Here is a 23,496-nt window from a genome sequence, read left to right as displayed (position 1 = left end):
CTAATTACATTTACCCACTCTGTTCCACATCCCTTTTCCTTCATCAACTCCAATCTTGGATGTTGACACAGTTTTTGCCTCTTTCACACTAACCCAGGAAGTGAATTCCTCAGCCTCACAACACTGTGTAAGAAAGTTTGTTCTGCCGTTTGTTCTAAATCTCTTGCATTTAACCTTGCACTTCTGTCCAACTGTTCTGGATCCTTCAATCTGCTTCTATCTACCCAGTCCCATCTTTTCATAATTTTAAACGCTTTCATTATATTGTCCTGCAATCTGACAAAAAAGCCAAACCATCATATTATACTTTTGAGCAACAACACAATTGTAGATGGTCAACAGGCCAGAATTAGACAACCACAGATATCTTAGAGTGTGGGGCTGCAGGAAATGAGAGATAGAGATAGGTGACACCATGGAGGGATTTAAAAACGAGGATTAAAATTTTAAAATCAAGGCGTTGCTTAACCAGGAGCCAATGCAGGTCAGCAAGCATAGGGGTGATGGGTGAATGAGATTTAGAACAAGTGAGGACATGGGCAGCATTTTGGATCACCTCAAGCTAACAAGCTGAACAGCTGGCTCGATTTGCTACCAGCACAGTACTCAAACAGGCTAGCTTTTTGGAAAAGCTTTGTACAGGGACAGAAATAGGCTATATCAGGATTGTCCAGCCTTTTCGCGTGGGGCGGTGGGGGGGGTGGGGGGGGTGGGCAGATTACAAATGTATCAAAACAACAGCAAATGTGCATTCTTGTGAAGAAGCTTTAAATGAGAAGAATAATTTACTGACTTACTTTCTCATCACAGTGTTGGACACTGATTTAGTGAGATACCTGGCATTATTCTGCTTGCACAAGTAGTCAATGGTTGCCCACACACTTCTTGTAGCGATGTTGAATATTCCAGATAGATGTCCATCTGTCAGGAGTGATCTTGATCACTCTCTCTCCCTCTGTCTCTCTCTCCCTGTGTGTCCCCGCCATGTTGAATTCCAGCAAGTTTGTTATGGAAGGATAATGCTGGAGCCTATCTTTACTCAGTTTCACATTTATTACAGAGAGTAAAAGGATTACAAACATGTAACTCCTCACTCAAAATCTTCCACCAGTCTCAGTAAGCGTCTGCTTGTAAGTGCTCAACTAGGACCCCAATTAACACCCTCCACCTGCATATAATCAAATAATTGATACAGAATTAACAGATTCCCTTCTTTCTGTTATAATACAAACGTGGATTAATATGCTCAAACAACATTTCAAAATAAATTCCATATTATGTACAAATTACTAACATGCTCAAAGAACATTTCAAAATAAATCAAAATAAATTCCATATTGGGTACAAAGTATTACAATGTGAGACGCGCTGGAATGTTCTATGTCCCTTCTCTCGCATCCATAACAATTTATTTGTGAAACAATCGGATAGCTGATTAGTTGCATCTACCCATTTAAGTTTGGAGATTTCCTTTCTCTCCAGTATTTGTTTCACTCCAGCAAGGTCAATACATAGTCTTTTCTCACTCACACTTTTTGTAGAGTGTACATTGCCCCACAAAGAACCATTATCCACATAACTCAATGGGTATCCTATCTTCAGTATGTCCCTTGTTCAGAATTTGACCCTAAGTTTTGACAAATAGAACCCCATATGCACTGCCTCCACGAGACCCAGTGTTTCTGCAGCTAAAGTGCTTTTAACGACCACTTTTATTTTCTTAGCTTCCCAAGTTAAAGGATAACATTTTCCAGTTTCACCCTTCAGAAGTATCATAAAACTAGCTGCACTTGAACACCCATCAGCAAGATTAGCATGTGAAGCATCACTAAAAAATATTAGCTTCATGTTCTTTGGATCACCTAAGGACGGGAACTTCAGTACACGTTCCTCCAGATTTAGTTTTTTTAATGTTTTATTTGCCCTTAAAGCATTCTCAACTTTCGGATGTTTCGTCATTGTGCTTAACTGCAGCATGTCAAAACTAGTATCAGGCCTGGTCTGAGAGCACAACCAGTTTAATTGACCAATCAAGCTTCGCAATTGCTCAGTCTCTACTTTGGATATATCATCATCTTTCTGTGATGACCTAACACGATTACCCAGGATGGGAGTAACACTCTCTAAATAGGATTGTTAATTTAAACTTATTCCCGACTTAGTCTGCTTAATATCTAAACCAATATATTTAAAGGCCTCACAAGCCTGACCCCCAATCTTAAATTCTGTCCTAATTTTAATATATTTCTCGAAATCTGCAGTACCACCCCATAAGAAATCATCAACGTGCATCATGAAGATGCCTGAAAGTTTCCCTTTATGATACCAAACATTGCATGAACTGCTTTTAGTTGAACACAACCAATTTTCAACAGAACATCTCACCAAGAAATACCACACCCTGGAAGTATCATTAAGGCCATAGACGCATTTGTTCAGTTTCCAAAGTTTTCATTCTGCATATGCTGCCTCTTTGGGTGGTTTCAGAAACACTTCTCTCTGAAAAGTATAACCCTGCAGAAATGCGGCTTTTATGTAAATGGATCGACACTCCCATGAATATGTGACCAAAAGTGCTAAAAAGATTTTCAAGATTACTTTTCCAGCTGTTGTAGAGTCCACTCTAATATCATTATCACCCTGTCGCGCTTCAAAACTTTTTGCAACTAGCCCTGCTTTAGCCTTATAAGTTCCATCAGGAAGACCTTTTATCAGTACAAATCCATCTATGTGACAAGGCTGGCTGTCCCCTATCAGCTATCTCAGAATAAACTCCAAACTCTCTCCAACTCTCTAAATTCCATATGTTTTGCTTCTCTTATCAGTTTATCCTCAAATTTATTGGCTGCCACTGAAACTTCACAGTCATGAGTACTTCTGCTCCTAGTTCTATTCTGAGACTGTCCTCTAACCTTTGTTTCATTATGGAATCTGCTCAAACTACGGCCTCTATTAGCACTTGGATGTCATTCAGGACGACGGCTGGAAGATCCCCCTCGCATATTATCGGAGGCTCTTTCTCCAGTGCGTGATCACTTCCTTACGCACGAGTCACTTCCAGACCCATTATTAGAACTTACACTGCGCTTCCTTACCCTCCACTCTTTCACCCATTCTGCCAGTCCATGGACCTTGGCTTCTTGGCCATCATCTTGAACATTTAACCAATATTTAAACTTGCCTGTAGATTTTCCTGTACATCCCACAATTGTTGTATCTCTCCGTCCATCAGACCCCTCTGAGCACCTACTTGGGGCAATTTTCCTTTGGATGCGATAGCTCTTTCTTGAGCATCATTATCCCTCACATTATTATCCAAACCTTGATCTATCTCATTCTGTTCCTCAGGACATTCATCACAAAACACACGAGTATTTGAGGTACAAGGTGCATCGTTTCCCTCTATCAACTGCTCAGATTCTGAGATTTTGTAATCAACCCCGATCAAGCGTGAGGAATGAGCCTTAACAGTTTGCTTTCCATGCTCGATAACTATTGTCTTACCTTCACAACCGATTACCGTATCAGTCCCTTCCATTCTCCATGACTCTCTCTTTTATGGTACACCAAATCTCCTGAATTAAATTCTGCCTCAGATGGCCTTATACGATGCCTCAGAACTCTACGAATTTTCTCAGAGCCCTCAGCCTTGATGAAAGCCTGTCCCACTACATGTAAAGTATTCAAATGTGCAGAAAAAACTGAACTAATTGTACTACATTCTAGAGCAGGAGGACTGTCACACAGTATAGAAGGCAATTTGTGATTCTGCCCATAGACCAATTGATAGGGACTATATCCTCCAACCATCTGAAGCAAATTCTTCGCATGAACTGCCCATGCCAGGGCAGTTGTCAACTTGCAGTTTGGCTGGTCAGCTAAGATTTGATGCAGCATTTCATGAACCACTGCATTATTCCTTTCACAGAGCCCATTGCTGAAAGGACTTTCAGATGCAGTGTTCATAAGCCTAATGTTCATGTTTCACACATTTCTATGAACCCGTCATTGGCAAATTCCCTCCATTATCAGTCAGAAACTTAGCTGGTTCCCCAAGTCCAGTCCCTATCCATTTCTGCATAATTTTGTCTAGAATCACCCATTTGTCCTTGCCACTTATTATTGTAGAAAGACTAAATCTAGTTGCTAGGTCTATAAAACATAGAAAGAAAATATTCTGGTCTTTGTCCCACACCTTTGAATCCATGGCAACTACCTCATTAAAGTCACATGCCAATGGACGTGATGGTGTAGGTTTCACACTTTTCATTAATCTCTTCTATTATCACACCTGTATCCTTTTGCAGGATTTTTAATCTCTGACAAGAAGGGTGAGAAAATTGTCTGTGTAACGTTAAGACGATTTGCTTTTTATCTCTCTGATTCTTAACACCTGATGCCATTAATATTGTTCCAACACTTGGACTAGAAACATCAGGTTTTGTCAAGGGTATACACAATAATGCCCTGACTGGGGAAAATGAAAATTCACTGACTTTCCAAAAACAATTGCCTCATCATTCTCCATATCAAGTTTCATGTGTGCCTTGTTCATTAAAGGCTTACTCAACAGTAAAGGTATCTCACTAGAGACAACATCGGTGCTGAAAAAGTGACTTACTCCAGCTATTTTACATGGAATTACTACTCGCTTCAGTTACTGCAATGTGTTGTCATCACTAAACCTAAAGCGGATAGTACTTTTATACCCCTTAAGCTTGCGTCGATCCTCACTACTTACTGAATCCAGATAACATTGTAACCAATCTGTTCCACATACAGTCAACGTGCAAGCACTATCCAGTGGCAGAGCAATTAAACTCGGGGATGCTCCCTCAGGGAGGGAAAAGCTTCAAAATTTGAACAGCCAGGAAGTCAAGGCAGAAAACGTGCATCCAGATTCCGCACTAGTCTGCAGTGAGCGATTCCATCCAAGGTAGAGTATAATCAACTTCATTACGGTAGTCGGTTTGGGTCGGGTCGGGTGCGGGAAAAAACCAAAGGATTTGGGCCAGGTTGGGTTCGGGTTGGATGTGGTTCTGTCGGGCTCAGGTCAGGTTTCAATTGCATACCCAAGCAGGTCTTTAGCGGAAGCAGCAATGGTAATAGAGAGCTCAGTAGCAGGCGAAAAACCTAGCAAGGGTGGGGACATGGAGACCATGTTGATCTTAATAGCACAGTCTCATTGAAATAAATCACTGTAGACCCCACTTGACAACTGGGAAGATTAACTAGCTGGCCGGTGGATGCAGAAATTAGCAGCAGGAGACTGCAGTCCCTGGCAGTTAGTAGACTGCGACCGAGAGAGTGGGGGGAGCCGGAGAAATCAAAGCAAACAAATTTAAACCAAAGAGACCTGTAATTTGTACCTATATGTGTTTACAATTTCTTTGAATAAACTACATGTTTGAGACTAATAATCATTATTTGCAGAGTAAAATTTTCTAATAAGCATTTTGATTGAATTAATTGGTCTTTATCAAAGACAAAATCAAACAACACAGTACTGAGCAGTCATTATATTTTCAGTCTGCTGCTGATTCTGAAGAATATCAGATAAACAGCCTGCAAGCCTATTTATTTTATTTAGAGATACAGCACTGAAACAGGCCCTTCGGCCCACCGAGTCTGTGCCGACCATCAACCACCCATTTATACTAACCCTACATCAATCCCATATTCCTACCCCATCCCCACCTTCCCTCAATTCCCCTACCACCTACCTATACTAGGGGCAATTTATAAAGGCCAATTTACCTATCAACCTGCAAGTCTTTGGCTATGGGAGGAAACCAGAGCACCCGGCGAAAACACACGCGGTCACAGGGAGAACTTGCAAACTCCGCACAGGCAGTACCCAGAATCGAACCCGGGTGGCTGAAGCTGTGAGGCTGCAGTGCTAACCACTGCGCCACTGTGCCGCTTATTGAAAAAAAACAGACATTATATTTGGCAAAACATTAGCAGTTCTGACTAGGCAGCAGTTGTCAGCTCTGTGTTTCCTCAATTAACGGGATTTTTTTTAGACTGTCCATGAATGCCCCAACTCAGAATGGCAATCAGTTGTACTGTGTATAAATTTGAGCACTGATGCAGGGCTGACAATCAGAATGATAGGTCACTGACTGCAATAACTTGTTGCTTGAACAGATAGAGGTGTTGGTTGGGTTTTGAATCCAATAGTGGGGAAAATCAGGCAACCAAAAGACCAGCGAAGTTTCAGTCATTAAGGCTAACTGCTTGAACTTACAAAGACTGCTGATCTACAAGAACTCATCTTCAAGGTAGGCTACGTTGCAGACTGAAACATTAAAGGGCTGAGCCACATACCACACTGGAGCATAAAAGGAAGTTGAATTCACTATTTGAGAGAAACTCTACCCCCAGGTATTCATTACCAAAAGAACCAATACTAGATCTATATCAGCAAATACTATCAGATCAATGTGCAACTTCCCCTCATTTTAAATCACCAATATTTAGGGGAGCACTGACTTGGTTTGATTTGTCAATGGCTTATAGTATCTCGGACCTGTATTTATTTTCTCCATGGATTAAAACAGTGTGCCTTTAAGACGTTGTTTAAAAACAGTGTGCCTTTAAAAACTAAGAGGCACAGTATTCCAGCTGCACCTGTTACCATGGCAACCACAGGCGAGTGAGGAGGTCACATGGTATAACGTTTCAATTTAACTGTCTAAAAAAACAGCTAAAACCAGTTTTGAGAGACACTCGTGAAGTGTGCTTACTGGAGGAAAAAACTGTCCATTTCTCTCAGCAGAAATTCTACAATGAGCTGCAGGCCATGTTAATTGCCTAAGGAGGAAAAACCCCTTTGAAAAAACCATTTGTATTGCTGGAGGTAGCAAAATTCCTTTTCTTTACTGCCAATCCAAGAAGTCTTTGCTTCAAGATTGAATCTCTCTTGACTGATTGTGTTTTCTGGAATTCGCAGTAAAGTTTCAACTTTGAGACCGTTGTTTTTTTTTAAATTGGAGTGGACCCGATGCTATACTCCTTGTTTAAAGAACTGTTTGACACCTGCTGCAGCCAAAGTGCTTTGAATGCCTATCCATTAAAGGACTGTTCCATCAAAACCACATGGAGGCTTCGAGTGGCATTTGATTATTTTTACACTAGGATACCTCACCCATCAGGAACGTAACCCACAAAGACTTCGAACCAAATTATTTATTTATTCTTAAGAAACAGCTAATTTTTAAAACCATTTTTATACACTGGTTAACCAATGATTTTTGTGTGTGTGTGTGTGTGTGTGTGTGTGTGTGTGTGTGAGTGAGAGAGAGAATGGGAGAGTTAGGTTAAAATAAGAAGTTATCATGTCTTTAGACATAGGTTTGTCTTAATAGTTTAGTTTTTAATATTTAGTTAATTTGTTATAGTCTGTTTTATTCTGGGGGGCAACTAGAGTGTTTCATTTGGCTGCTTTCCAGTTGGGTGGGAAAACTTTGATATGCTGTGACCTGTGGAGTGATGGGACTGAATTGACAGTGCATTGCTCCCGCATCGGTCATAACAACAGGCATTAGAAAAGTACTGTACCAAAACAGAGCTAGAGATGTACTAGTATTGACTTTTATAAATGTTATAAGTCATTTGATTAATCATTAGCGAAATACTTATAAAGCAATAACAACACTGGAAGATCAGATGGTACAGTGCAGAAATAGGCACATCTCAGTTACATGGGTTTGCATGTCTCAAAGTTCCAGTCACAATTTTGAGTTTAATTGGTGGAAGCCCTCAATACATCGGTCATACAGCATGATCTAATGTTGACTGCAAAGGGTATTGATCTTAGTTCATCCTCACATGATTGGGTTACCTAAATAAGAGTAACACAACCCGAATAAGCACAAACCCAATCCCTCTAAGAGGGATGCCAACATCAGAAAGGGAGATGAAGCACTTTCATGGGCCGACTGACACAGAAGACTACAGTCTTCAAAGTACTTAGTACATAGTACTACCACCAGTAGGACTCCAACTGGTAGCATCAATGCCAACAACAAAAGATAAAAGAAGAAATAAGAACCAATGGTGTATCTCCCATTCTTGAATGTACCACACTTGTGTCATGCACACAAGTGCGATGATACAAAAAATTATGAACAAAATCTGAAGAGTTATAAAAACTGACTTTGTCTTTTTAAAGGACCTTTCTTTTCTGAAAAAAAAGTGAACAATGCTCCAAAATATATATATTTGTATATTCAAAATGTCTGACAGGGACAAAGGAAAATCTTCAAAGCTAAAAGGTGTCAATTACACCCATCCTAAAATATTCCAGAATTGAATGTCTTTTTCTGAAACAAAGGAGGTGTGAAGTAGCCATGTCCTGGGCAGTTGTGCGATCACCATGGGGAAGAGACCAAAGCATCTCCTACCAGGAGGCGAGAAGTAACACAGCTTTACCTTAAAAAAGCAGCCTAAAGAGTGACACCCCATAAAAGAAAGAAAAGCAGCATCCATGTTTCATGTTTCCAGCAAACCAGAAGGCACATGCCCTGCTGTCAAATTCTACATCTATAATTAATACAGCAGTGAACTAGAAGTGATCCACCGTCTTCAACTGAATTTTCAACTGAGAAAGAAATCTACAAATACCTCAGGCCTGCAACCCATGAGAACTCAATTTGCAACAGAATTCAACAGATATTCCGTGACCTCCCACCACAAAACCTACCCCCAACTTACAATCACTGTCCCCTTTTTCCCTCTCTATGTGTCTCTTCTCGTGTGTATGTGCAGGAGCGAATGCGTGAGTGGATGCGGTTGCAACAATTTTGGAATAAGGCATATTAATCAATACACAATTGATTTTCTGTTTTAAACCTACAAATAAAAACCTGCGCTCTCTGTTTATTTGACAAATAAAACACAAACGTGTTAAACCCGAATAGCAAAACACACTTGCTGCGGTCAGGTGGGAGTTGAACAGTGGGAACCACGCACAAACCTCACCACGTGGCCGTAACATTTGAAACTTGTAGCAAATTAACTCTTCAGAAGGTGACAATGTAAGTGGAGGGCCATAAGAGTCTAACAAAAAGGGAAACAACAACTTATATTTATATAGCGCCTTTAATGTAATAAAACATCCCAAGGCACTTCACAGGACCATTATAAAACAAAATATGACACCGAGCCGCATAAGGACACATTAGGTCAAGGTCGGATGGCCAAAAACTTGGTCAAAGAAGTAGGTTTTAAGGAGTGTCTTAAAGGAGGAAAGCGAGTAAAGAGGTGCAGGGAGGAAATTCCAGAGCTTAGGGCCTTGGCAACTGAAGGCATGGACACCAGTGGCAGAGCAATTAAACTCGGGGACGCTCAAGAGACCAAAATTAGATGAGTGCAGATATCTTGGGAGGGTTGTGCGAATGGAGGAGATTACAGAGATAGGGAGGAGCAAGGCCATGGAGGGATTTGAAAACAAGGATGAGAATTTTAAAATCAAGACGTTGCTTGACTGGGAGCCAATGTAGGTCAGTGAGTACAAGGATGATGGGTGAATGGGACTTGGTGCGAGTTAAGACATGAGCAGTAGAGTTTTGGATGACCTCAGGTTTATGGAGGATAGAATGTGGAAAACCAACCAGGAGTATGTTGGAAGAGTCAGGTCCAGAGCTAACAAAGGCATAAATAAGGGTTTCAGCAACAGACAAGCTGAGATGGGCAAAGTCGGGAGATGTGAGAGTGGAGGCAGATTCACCTGTGGCTTTCAAAAGAAAATTGGATAAGCACCTGAAGAGAAAGAAAATTGCTGGGGCATAGGGAAGGGACAGGGGAGTGGGACAACAGAGTTGCCCTCGCAGAGAGCTAACACAAACATAATGGACTGAATGTGCTGCAACCTTCTATGACTCTATAAATGGGTGTGTAGGCAGGAACAAGGAAAGCTCCTTGGCGGACACCAGACCTCAGTGCAGGAGCAGGAAGAAAAGCCGATGGAAGTGACACTGGCTACAATTAGTTAATTAAGAATGGAAGCAGGTGCGACAGTAGAGACACGTTGGAGGAGGATGGTGTCATCAACGTGTCAAAGGTTACAGACAGGTTGAGAAGAATAAGGAGGGATGCTTTACCTTTATAAATGTCATTTCTGACTTTAATAAGAGCCATTTCAGCACTGCGGCAGTGTCAGAAACCTAATTGGAGGGATTTTTTTTTATTCATTCATGGGATGTGGGCACTACTAGCTAGGCCAGCAGGTATTGCCCATCCCTAATTGCTCTTGAGAAGGTGGTGGTGCTTAAGAGAAGGTCCTTAAGCCGCTGCAGTCCATGTGGGGTAGGTACACCCACAGTGCTGTTCAGAAGGGAGTTCCAGGATTTTGACCCAGTGATAGTGAAGGAATGGCGATTGAGTTCCAAGTCAGGATGGTGTGTGGCTTGGAGGGGAACTTGCAGGTGGTGGTGTTCCTATGCATTCGCTGCCCTTGTCCTTCTAGGTATCAGAGGTCACGGGTTTGGAAGGTGCTGTCGAAGGAGCCTTGGTGCGTTACCGCAGTGCATTTTGTAGAAGGTGCACACTGCTGCCACTGTGCATCGGTGGTGGAGGGAGTGACTATTTGTGAATGGGGTGACAATCAAGCAGGCTGCTTTGTCCTGGATAGTGTCGAGTTTCTTGAACGTTGTTAGAGCTGCACCCATCCAGACAAGTGGAAAGTATTCCATCACACTCCTGACTTGCGTCTTGTATATGGTGGACAGGCTTTGGGGAGTCAGGAGGAGAGTTACTCGCCTCAGGATTCCTAGCCTCCAACCTGCTCTTGTAGTCATGGTATTTATATGGCTACTCCAGTTCAGTTCCTGGTCAATGGTAACCCCAGGATGTTGATAGTGGGGGATTCAGCAATCGTTATGCCATTGAATGTCAGGGGAAGATGGTTAGATTCTCTCTTGTTTGAAATAGTCATTGCCTGGCACTTGTGTGGCTCAAATGTTTCTTGCCACTTATCAGCCCAAGAGTGGATATTGTCCAGGTTTTGCTGCATTTCTACATGGACTGCTTCAGTATCTGAGGAGTCGCGAGTGGTGCTGAACATTGTGCAATCATCAGCGAATATCCTCACTTATGACCTTATGATCGAAGGAAGTTCATTGATGAAGCAGCTGAAGATGGTTGGGCCTAGGACACAACCCGGAGGAACTCCTGCAGTGTTGTCCTGGAGCTCAGATAATTGACCTCCAACAACCACAACCATCTTCCTTTGTGCTAGGTAAGACTCCAACCAGCAGAGAGTTTTCCTCCTGATTTCCATTGACTTCAGACTTGCTAGGGCTCCTTGATGCCATACTCGGTCAAATGCTGCCTTGATGTCGAGGGTAGTCACGCTCACCTCTGGAGTTCAGCTCTTTTGGCCATGTTTGAACCAAGACTGTAATGAGGTCAGGAGCTGAGTGGCCCTGGCGGAACCCAAACTGAGCGTCACTGAGCAGGTTATTGCTGAGCAAGTGCTGCTTGATGGCACTGTTGATGACACCTTCCATCACTTTACTGATGATTGAGAGTAGACTGATGGGGTGGTAATTGGCGGGTTGGACTTGTCCTGCTTTTTGTGTACAGGACATACCTGGGCAATTTTCCACATTGTCGGGTAGATGCCAGTGTTGTAGCTGTACAGGAACAGCTTGGCACGGGGCACAGCAAGTTCTGGAGCACAGGTCTTCAGTACTATTGCCGGAATGTTGTCAGGGCCCATAACCTTTGCAATATCCAGTGCCTTCAGTCACTTCTTTTGGTTGAAGATTGGTATCTGTGATGCTGGGGACTTCAGGAGGAGGCCGAGATTCTGGCTGAAGACTGTTGTAAATGCTTCAGCCTTATCTTTGCACTGATGTGCTGGGCTCCCCATCATTGAGGATGGGGATATTTGTTGAGCCACCTCCTCCAGTTGTCTAATTGCCCACCACCATTCACGACTGGATGGGGCAAGACTGCAGAGTTTAGAACTGATTTGTTGGTTATGGGCTCTGTCCATAGCATGCTGCTTCCGCTATCTGGTATGCAAGTAGTCCTGGGTTGTAGCTTCACCAGGTTGATACTTCATTTTGAGGTATGCCTGGTGCTGCTCCTAGCGTGCCCTCCTGCACTCTTCATTGAACCAGGGTTGGTCTCCAGGCTTGCTCGTAATGGTAGAGTGGGGGATATGCCGGGCCATGAGGTTACAGATTGTGACTGAGTACAATTCTGCTCAGATGACCCACAGCGCCTCATGGATGCCCAGTTTTGCATTGCTAAATCTGTTTGAAATCTATCCCATTTAGTACGGTGGTAGTGCCACACAACACGATGGAGGGTATCCTCAATCTGAAGTCGGGACTTCATCTCCACAAGGACATGTGCGGTGGTCACTCCTACCAATACTGTCATGAGCAGATGCATCTGCGGCAGGCAGAATGGTGAGGACGAGATCAAGTACGTTTTTCCCTCTTGTTGGTTCACTCACCACCTGCCGCAAACCCAGTCTAGTAGCTATGTCCTTTAGGACTCGGCCAGCTCGGTCAGTAATGGCGCTACCGAGCCACTCTTGGTGATGGACATTGAAGTCCCCCACCCAGAGTACATTCTGCACCCTTGCCACCCTCAGTGCTTCCTCCAAGTGGTGTTCAACATGGAGGAGTACTGATTCATCAGCTAAGGGAGGGCGGTAGGTGGTAATCAGCAGGCGTTTTCCTTGCCCATGTTTGACCTGATGCCATGAGACTTCATGGGGTCCGAAGTCAATGTTGAGGACTCCCAGAGCAGCTCCCTCCCTGCTGAATACCACTGCTGCCACCTCTGGTGGATCTGTCCTGCCGGTGGGACAGGACATACCCACAAATGGTGATAGTGGCGTCTGGGACATTGCAAGGTATGATTCCGTGAGTATGACTATATCAGGCTGTTGCTTGATCAGTCTGTGGGGCAGCTCTCCCAATTTTGACACAAGATGTTAGTGAGGACAACATGGCAGGGTCGCCAGGGCTGGGTTTGCCGTTGTCGTTTCTGGTGCCTAGGTCGATGTCGGGTGGTCCGTCTGGTTTCATTCTTTACTGACTTCGCAGTGGTTAGATACAACTGAGTGGCTTGGTCAGCCATTTCAGAGAGCATTTAAGAGTCAACCACATTGCTGTGGGTCTGGAGTCACATGTGGAGTCAATTCCCTAAAGGACATTAGTGAACCAGATGGCTTTTTACAACAATCGACAATGGTTTCATGGCCATCATTGGACTAGCTTTTAATTCCAAATTTATTAATTGAATTCAAATTCCACCTTCTGCTGTGGTGGGATTCAAACCCATGTCCCCAAAGCAATACCCTGGGTCTCTGGGTTACTAGTCCAGTGAGAATACCACTACGCCACCGCCTCCCCATTCAAATGTGGAGTTTGTTTTCCAGTATGATCCTGGAATGGTGAGCAGTTTTAGAAGACAAAAGCAGGATCCGATAGTGCTTTATGTGCTCCAGCCAAATCTGGTGGTGGATGGCTAAACCAGTTTTCCAGCATTTCCTTTCAAGTCTGTGTCCCTTGGACTAAAGAGAGTGGAGGAGAGCACTGTACCAGGGGTAACATATGAATATACGATTAGGAGCAGGAGTAGGCCACTCGGCCCCTCAAACCTGTCCACCATTCAATAAGATTGTGGCTGATCTGATTGTTACCTCGACTCCATATTCCCACTGACCCCCGATAACCTTTCACCCCCTTGCATATCAAGAATCTAACCACCTCTGCCTTAAAAATATTCAAAGACTCTGCTTCCACTGCCTTTTGAGAAAGAGAATTCTGAAGACTCACAACCCTCAGAGAAATAATTTATCCTCATCTATGCCTTCAGTGGGCAACCCCTTATTTTTAAATAGTGATCCTTCGTTCTCGATTCTCCCACAAGGGCAAACATCCTTTCCACATCCACCCTGTCAAAACCCCTCAGGATCTTAGATGTTTCAATCTAGTCGCCTCTTACTCTTCTAAATTCCAGTGGATACAAGCCTAGCCTGTCCAACCTTTCTTCATAAGGCAATCCGCCCATTCCAGGTATTAGTCTAGTAAACTTTCTCTAAATTGCTTCTAATACATTTATATCCTTCCTTAAATAAGGAGACCAATACTGTACACAGTACTCCAGATGTAGTCTCACCAACGACCTGTATAACTGAAGCATAACCTCCCTAAACTTTTGTATTCAATTCCCCTCGCAATAAACGATAAACAACTAATTAGGAAAGCTAATAGAATGTTAACAGCCAGGGTGAAAGCGTGCAATGGTTTTGTTGGGGATTAGAGCATAAAAACAAAATTAACAAATATTCAACTTTTCTGTAAAAGCTCACTATTCCAGGATCATACTGGAAGCAAAAATAACCCCCGGTTTCCTTTCCCAATGCAAACCACTTTCCTAAACTCCTCTTCCCTGTCTTCTCCACCCTCACCTCCAACAATAAATGCAAGGAGCTCATGGACATCTTTGTTCCTCAGATTGAGACCATCCAATCATCTGCTTCTGCCACATCCTTCCCTTCCACTCGCCCACCGGGCCAAACTTCTTGTAAAGTTCCACCCCCCCCAACCCCTGCCACACTGCCCTGCTCTATCCCTGAACTCACATCTTTCTCCAGTTTCTCTCATATCTCCCCTCCTGTCTTCTCTCAGCTCATCTTGACCATGAGACTCACCTCCTGCTCCCTCGACCCTATTTCCATACACTGCTCACCACCACTGGTCCCCATGTTAGCCAATATTGTTAACAGTTCTCTCTGTTCAGGTGTTGTTCCTCTTTCCTTTATATCAGCCGTTATCACACTCTCCTCAAAAAACCTCTCTTGATCCCACCGTCCTTGCAATATACCACCCCATCTGCAACCATGAACAAAATGAAACGGTCAAAGCAGCAAAGAAGAAACTGCTTATGAAAAGACTGGACAACAGCATGTATCGCCATGGACAGAGCAATAAAACAATCACCATATGGACGAATATATATTTACATGTATACAGGTCAGCTGAATTGATCCCACAACATTTTGAGCTTTAAAAGAACTTTAACTTGCTGTATGATTTAAGGAACAGATATTTGTGACAGGCAGATCAAGTACCTCTAGTAGTAAAACACAGAAGGCTCAGCTGAACACCATCACTGCATCTACTATTGTCTCGAACAGTCAACTTATATGAAACATTGCACAAATGCAGTACTCATATCAGAACTAACAGAATGCAACATGGCTTTAGTACATTAAAAGTAGTAACTGCTTCATTACATCAGAATGAAATGCATGATACAACCTGTTTTAAAGTCAACTCCTCTCATCAGAAAGCTACTTAGATCAAGTTATGTGATGATTAAAAATTTTTTAGCACAAAGTTCTTACTCTTGTGTTGTCAGAAGCAACCTAGTCAGGTTGCTTAATCCTAATTATTGAACAAATAAAACATTTTTCAGCACAAAAAAAATCTTTCCAAGTTATCAGGAGTAGACTGTATATATAAACCGGACTGATATAAACAATGTTTCAGAATTGAGTATTGCTGCTATAGCCATATTCTAGTTTTATTCTATTTAAGTCTGGCTCAACGAAAATGATGTCAACCACCAAAATTCACCCAAGGAACAGACAGCAGTGCATTTTAGGCTTCAATGAATTGCTGATGTTAACATGAAAAATAAATGTTCAAGTTCTAATCCATTCTAAAGACAATCTAAAAACAGAGCCAGAAAGCTAATAACAAAGAGCATGCACAGAGTTGGGAACTTTGAAATCCTCGTGTTGAGTAGTGCTGCCAAATAATGAATCACTGAAACCTCCAGCTGTTTAAAAAGCCTTGTCTGAAGGCAAGAAACTTTCTCATAAATGAAAATAGTTAAAGCTTATTAGAATGTGAAGCATTAAACTGGGTAGTTTTCTAAAATGATGCATTACAAGGTACTGTAGAGTTGCAAAGATAAGTTAATATTTAATTTCTTTTCTAGCTCCCCGTCCCCGACTCTTTTGGATTCTCACTTCTGAATGCAACGATCTAGCTTTAAATGTGAATTTCAGGGCTGGTTTAAAAAAATGAAGAAACTGCCAACAAACATTACAAATATACTGGCATTGCATATACCCACAGGGCTACATATTCTTTACTGTTACTCAGGAAAGTTGGAATACAGATTAATTTATAATGACAGTAGGATTATGCCACCTTATGCACATTGCATTATAATTTAGTTGATTTCCTACAACATTGCTCTTGGACGAAGAAAATTACCGTTCTCTTCTGTAATTTGTCTTTGCTTCTTTTCCACACTCCAATTCTTCATTTTATGCTCTGACCCCTCTCTTTTGTATCTGTCTGCAGTATCCAGAAAGCATGGTTCTCTCACATCACTGATGTACTCAGTGGCACAGTGGCGCAGTGGTTAGCACCGCAGCCTCACAGCTCCAGCGACCTGGGTTCAATTCCGGGTACTGCCTGTGTGGAGTTTGCAAGTTCGCCGGGTGCTCCGGTTTCCTCCCACGTGCCAAAGACTTGCAGGTTGATAGGTAAATTGGCCATTAGCAATTGCCCCTAGTATAGGTAGGTGGTAGGGAAATATAGGGACAGGTGGGGATGTGGTAGGAATATAGAATTAGTGTAGGATTAGTATAAATGGGTGGTTGATGGTCGGCACAGACTTGGTGGGCCGAAGGGCCTGTTTCAGTGCTGTATCTCTAAACTAAACTACTCAATTACTTATAACTCAACTCTCCTTGCATCATAACAGTAACTACATTTCAAAAATGCAACCCACTGACTACGGAGTGTTTTGAGATATTCTACGATCATGAAAGGTGCTAAATATAGCATGCACTTTCCTTCTTTTGTAGTGTGGGTATATAGGGAGATGGGAAACAATATCCACTGAATTGGAGGTAAGGGAGATTGTCAGAGAGGTGCTGCAACTAGAGTTGACAGAGAAATTCAGACCAAGAATTCGACCGGGGAGACCACTCTTTATTGGCCTGCACTCTTCATTCTTTGGATAGAAGAGGTAGCGTTGACAGTAAAGTCTTCTCGCCATCAAATGGTAGAAATAGAATCCCAAAAGCTGTGTCTAGATGATGTACCAATGAATACATTTAATGAATGAATTTTGTCCATTGACATACAAGATAAATTATGTCCACAAATATAGAATCTACGTCACACTTGTGAAAAGGGAGGGGTCAGGTAATAACTGAAGGTAATTTCCTGTAAATGGAAAAACTATTTAAACTTTATAAACAGGGGAATACATTATAAAAGGAAGGAAGTAATTCAAGCAACAACAACTTGTATTTATATAGTGCCATTAATGTAATAAAACATCCCAAGATGCTCCACAGGAGCATTAAAAAGCAAAATTTGACACCGAGCCACATAAACAGAAAAAGGAGGCCATTCAGCCCAGCAACTAATTGAGGTTAAGGTGGGGAATCACTATGGAATGGGGAACATTCCTGGGTCTGCAATCTGGGGCCTTAAAGAACTTTGTGAGTGCCTGGGTCTGGCATCATTCATTCCAGGAGAAATTGGGAACCTTGTGGAGTGATCAGTAAAGACTGGCAGAGAAGGATAAAAACAAGAAATGCTGGAAATACTGAGCGGGTCTGGCAGCATCTGTGGAGAGAGAAGCAGAGATAACATTTCAGGTCAGTGACCCTTCTTCAGAACTGGCAAATATTAGAAATGTGAAAGGTTATAAGCAAGTAAAGCAGGGGTGGGGCAAGAGATAACAAAGGACAATGTGTAGATAGGACAAGGTCACAGAATAGCTGACCAGAAGGTCATGGAGCAAAGGCAAACAATATGCTAATGGTGTGTTGAAAGACAAAGTATTAGTACAGATAGGGTGTTAACGTACTGTAAATTGAACAGCAGCAAGTACAAAGATGAAAAAAGTGGGTGAGCAAACTGAACAAACTAAGATGAAGTAAAATAAAAAAAACACACAAAAAAATATAAAAAAGAAAAAAGAAAAAAACACTAAAAATAAAAGTAAAATTCATTAAATGTATTCATTGGCACATCATATAGACACAGCTAGTGCCTAGGAGTTCTCTTGAGGGGGATATTCAAGGGGAAGATTGAAAATGCTCAGGATCTTATGAGTTGTGGGAGAAATGATGAATGCTGGAATAATGGAGCATATGAAGAGGGGAGGAAAGAGGTTGGGGTGTTGGGTCAGTAATGGCGTGCAAGCAGCAAGCTGGCAAGCACTGAAGCATATGGGCAGGTAAGCAGACTGGACAGTAAGCACAGAGATTGGGAGGACAGAAGCATAGGTGCTCTGGGAAGCAATCTAAAGGGTTAGACCAGGAAGCATTCAGAGCAGATGGGCAGGAAAATCAGTTGGAAAGCTGTGGGGTGGACCAGTGAAGGTAAGCCAGGAGGTACTGCAGTTGACAGATGGGTGGACAAGGAAGTAATTGGGGCAGGCGAGCGAGCAGGCAGCTGGGCTGGCAAGGACTTCAGGCTCGCCAAGTGAGCAGGCGAGTCTGCAAGTACTTGAAAAACCAATAACACAGTTGCTGTCAAAAAAAAGCCCCTAGTTCGCAAATGTTTGTCAGACAGATCAGATTTCACTTGGCATGAGTTTCTGTCACTAGCATGGCCTTCCTCATTCTTTGGGAGAAGCTCAATCTCCACATACCATGTGTATGAATTCTATAGAGATGGCATTTTTGCAATAAAAGAAAACTGACTTGTTTGTAAGGCTATAGAAAACTCTACTTTTTCCTCATGGACTTAAAAGACATGCAGACTAGTAGACAATGGTACCAAGGATGAGGCACAGAGAAGCTGGATTTGTTCTCCTCATAGCTAGGGGAGATTCAATAGAGGTGCTCAAAATTATGATGGGTTTTGATAGAGTAAATAGGGATAAACAATTTCTACCAGCAGAGGTTATCAGTAACCAAAGGACGCAAATTTAATGTAATTGGCAAAAGAAATGAGAATTATTTTTACCCAGTGCATTGTAATAATTGGAATGCACTGCCTGAAAGGGTGACAGAAGGAGATTCAATCGTAACTTTCAAAAAGGAATCAGATATGCACTAGAAAAGGAGAAGGATTTACATGGTTAGAGGGAAAGAGCAGAGCAGCGTGACTAATTGCATAGCTCTTTCAAAGAGCCAGCACAGGCACAGTGGGCTGAATAGCTTCCTTCTGTGTTGTACGATTCTATAATTCTATAAGAAGGATTTTTTTTTGGCCAGGCTTATTAATATGTCTAATTGCATCATAGATAAGATGTAAATGATCATTTACACAAACTCTCCTGTCTGAAACCAAATTTAATAAGCCAAGAATTTAATAAGTAAGGAATTATAAAATGGAATAGCATAGGCATTCCAAAGCAAGATTTTTTTAAATTATCTTTGAGATTGTTAAATTTAGGCGAAAGACCAAAGGGCACCACCAAACTTTAATCGGGATCAGAACTAGTCAATGAACTGCAATAAAAACACAGCCAAAGCAAGTAGTTGCCATTGGAACCCATCATTGAAACAAAATGGTGCAGATTAAGCCTTTGGAGTACTGAATATCTTTTGGAATTTGTAGGTTTGTTAATTGCTAAAAATAATTCACATTTAGCTTGCTTTTCAAGAGACCTTAGATGCTCTCCCACCGGGTCCTCTGGATGTTGCTGCAATATGCACTCTCTCAGTGCTTCGTTTCAAGGCAGAATTAAGATGTGTTGGGAAACACTTCACAAAACATAAAGACATTATATAATTAAAATCAAATATCTAATATACCCAGGGCCAGAGCAAGGCGGACACCAACATGGGCCACTTGAGCTTCACCTCCTGCCGCCAGGAGATCTTCTGTAACAGGGAGGCTGCTTCCACCTGAAGTGTCTGGTGTTCACTGCTGCAGCACCCCACAGTGAAGTGTACTTGTACCAAAGATGGCGGTGATAATCACAGCGTCCTTCATTCACAGAGAATCAGACCAGCAGCAGAGGCTCGGGGACCGGGAGTAGGGCAGAGAGGCAGGAGAGTGGGAGATGGGAATGGAGGCCCAGGCTCCAGACCTAGAGCACATCAGCAGTCTACAGTGGAATGGGGGGGCCTCACCTGGAAGGCGGCCCACAGCGCCAGGCATGGACAGCATTTCCTGGCCCTGAGGTTGCGGGACCAGGGTTTGTGGTGGGGAGGAAATTTGCCAAGGGATTCTATTGCTGAGACAGGGTTTTATTGAACAGATTTATTGCTGAGCTGAGGTTTTATTGAGGGGGGGAGGTTATTGAAGATGGCACTGGACTGGCAGTCACAGCTTCAATCTTGCATGAAGGTGGCTCAGTAGTATGGGTCGTTTGACTGTTGACTTGTGACATCATCAGCAACCTGAGTGACCAAGCAGCCTTCTCAAGGGATAGCACTGCTTTCTCAGAATGGAGACAAGTCTAGAAAAGGTAGCCCAACATTGCTTGTCTCAACTCACCTGATTGTCTTACCGTAGCCAACAGGCATCCCCTACAGCAGTGCAAAAGAAAGAAGTAACAAATACAAAAATGAAGAGACAAAACATCTTGAAACTTGTGTGCTGTAATATTCACACAATGTCAGATTCAGATGACCACAGGCATTCTATCCTCGTAGCCATAGAGCTCGCCTGACTGGACATTGACATCGCAGTACTCAGCCAAGTTCATTTCAGGGATCATTGACAGAGCATGGAGCAGGTTATACACTTTTCTAGTCAGGGAAAGATAAAGATGAAAGGTGCCTTTCAGGTGTTGGATTTATGATTATGAACTCCATTGCCAGCAGGCTTCAGAACATCCCCACTGTTATTTTCTGATTGACTCATATCCCTATGATTATCAATTAGGATAACCTATTCACCACTATTACGAGCATATATGCTCCTACCCTACAAGCCGATATAGTGACAAAAGAAGGCTCCTACTGTGACCCGCACAACCTCCTAAAGGTTGACCCCAATGATAAGCTCATCATGCTTTGAGATTTCAATGCAAGAGTTGGGCATGACCAAGAGCACTGGCAAGGTGTCTTGGCAGACATGGCACTGGCAACTGTAATGACAATGGTTGACTTCTGCATGAACTTAATATCACTAATTCTCTATTCCAGCAGAAATCCAGATTTAAAACCACCTGGAGGCATCCACGCACAAAAGCACTGGCACCTTTTGGATTATATTCTGGTGTGCCAATGTGTATGGGACATACTATACACCAGAGTTACGCCTAGTGTTGATTTATACCGAACACAGACTGGTTCGAGCGAATGTTGCCTTCAGAATCAAACCATCACCCAAAAAGAAAGGCCCACAAGCAAGGAAATTGCAAGTACATCAACTCTATCTAGCAGACATAAAAGCAGTTTTCCAAGGCAAGCATGAAGACAGACTCCACAATGACCAGATTCTGAGCAGTGATATTAACCCAGGAGAGCAGGGAGAACTGTTGAAATCCATCTTACAAGAAACAACTGCAGAAGCGGTTGGCTTCTCAATTTGAAGAAACCAAGATTAATTTGATGAAAATGACATGGAAATCCAAGAGCTTCTTCAAAATAAACACTCCTGCCACAATAGATTACTTGCATGCCCTGATGACCAGGCTACAAAAGCTGCATATAAGGAAGCCAGCAACACTCTGCAAACCAACCTCAGAGTCATCCAAATCAAATAGTGAATAGCACTCACTGAGAGGTCTATCTCCCATGTCTAGAGATATGGGAGATAGAAAATCCTTCTCCAAAGCCTTGAGATCTGCATACGGACCTTCCCACCAGGTGCAGACACCACTAAAATCTTTAGATGGCACTACCCTGCTCATACATAAGGATGGTCAGAACACTTTGAGAGACTATTTGGTAACCAACGTATGGTGCAGGAGACATCCATCTCAAAGATCTCACTGAGCGAAGTGAAGTGATCTGCATGAACCACCAACCCGTGAAGAGGTCAAGACTGCTACAGGACAAATAAAATCATGCAAAACTCCCAGAATAGATGGGATTTCAGCTAAGATCTATTAACAGGGAGGAGCTGTGATCCTTGAAAGGCTGACAGAACTGTTTACAGCATGCTGGGGGAAAGGGGCAGTGCCTCAGGAACTTCAAGATGCAGATTGTCTCCCTCTGCAAAAACAAGGGAGAGAAGTCTAATTGTTCAAAATAAAAAGGCTTAACTTTACTCTCCACTGCAAGCAAAATCTTGGCCAGAGTGCTTCTACATAGACTTATTCCGATCATAGCTGAATAAAGCCTCTCTCAAAGCTTGTGCAGATTCAAACCCAAGAGGGGAACTACAGACATGATCTTTGTGCTGAGACAGATCCAGGAGAACTGCAGAGAACAAATCATGGGCCTGCATGCTACTTTTGTAGATCTCACCAAGTTCGACAGAGTCAGCTGCGACAGACTTTGGAAAATACTATCTAGACTGGGGTGACCTCCAAGGTTCCTCATCATTTTCTGTCAACTGTACAAAGGCCAAAAAGGTCAGCTCAAACATAATGCAGCCCTCTTAGATAGCTTTCTGATCTCCAATGGTGTTAAGCAAGGGTGTGTTCTGGCACTAATCTTTTTCTCTATTTCCTTCAATACGATGCTGCAAGAGGCAAAGGCAGGCTTGACAGATGGCATATACATCCACTTCTGAACAGACAACAGTCTCCTCAACCTGCGACGCACACTGGTACATACCAAAACCACAGAAGAGCTTATTGTGGAACTTCTGTTTGCTGACGACAGCGCCCTTCTGGCACACACAGATAAGGCAATGCATACTGCAATGGATATTGCAAAGGTTATGGGCCCTGACAACTTTCCGGCAATAGCACTGAAGACCTATGCTCCAGAACTTGCCGCGCCCCTAGCCAAGCTGTTCCAGTACAGCTACAACACTGGCATCTACCTGGCAATGTGGAAAATTGCCCAAGTCTATCCTGTACACAAAAAACAAGACAAATCCAACCCGGCCAATTACCACACCGTCAGTCTACTCTCAATCATCAGTAAAGTGATGGAAGGTGTCGTTGACAGTGCGATCAAGCGGCAATTGCTTAGCAATAACCTGCCCAGTGACTCTCAGTTTGGGTTCCGCCAGGGCCACTCAGCTCCTGACCTCATTACGGCATTTGTTCAAACATGGACAAAAGAGCTAAATTCAAGAGATGAGGTGAGAGTGACTGCCCTTGACATCAAAGCAGCATTTGACCAAGTATGGCATCAAGGAGCCCTGGCAAAACTGAAGTCAATAGGAATCAAGAGGAAAACACTCCGCTGGTTGGAGTCATACACAGCACAAAGGAAGATGGCTATGATTGTTGGAGGTCAATCATCTCAGCTCCAGGACATCACTGCAGGAGTTCCTCCGGGTAGTGTCCTAGGCCCAATCATCTTCAGCTACTTCATCAATGACCTTCGTTCAATCATAAGGTCATAAGTGGGGATGTTCGCTGATGATTGCTTAATGTTCAGCACCATTCGCGACTCCTCAGATA

The 23,496-nt window shown here is 42.8% G+C and overlaps 1 protein-coding gene across 7 annotated transcripts in view; it reads right to left on the bottom strand.

The window, feature by feature from the left end:
- Positions 1-23,496, bottom strand: part of LOC137375763 (ran-binding protein 17-like) — a 1,067,965-nt gene that overhangs the window by 969,589 nt on the left and 74,880 nt on the right. The gene's annotated exons all lie outside the window — the stretch shown is intronic.

Source organism: Heterodontus francisci, chromosome 12, assembly GCF_036365525.1.
Source record: "Heterodontus francisci isolate sHetFra1 chromosome 12, sHetFra1.hap1, whole genome shotgun sequence".
Taxonomy (NCBI): domain Eukaryota; kingdom Metazoa; phylum Chordata; class Chondrichthyes; order Heterodontiformes; family Heterodontidae; genus Heterodontus; species Heterodontus francisci.
This window is presented reverse-complemented; position numbering and strand designations above follow the sequence as displayed.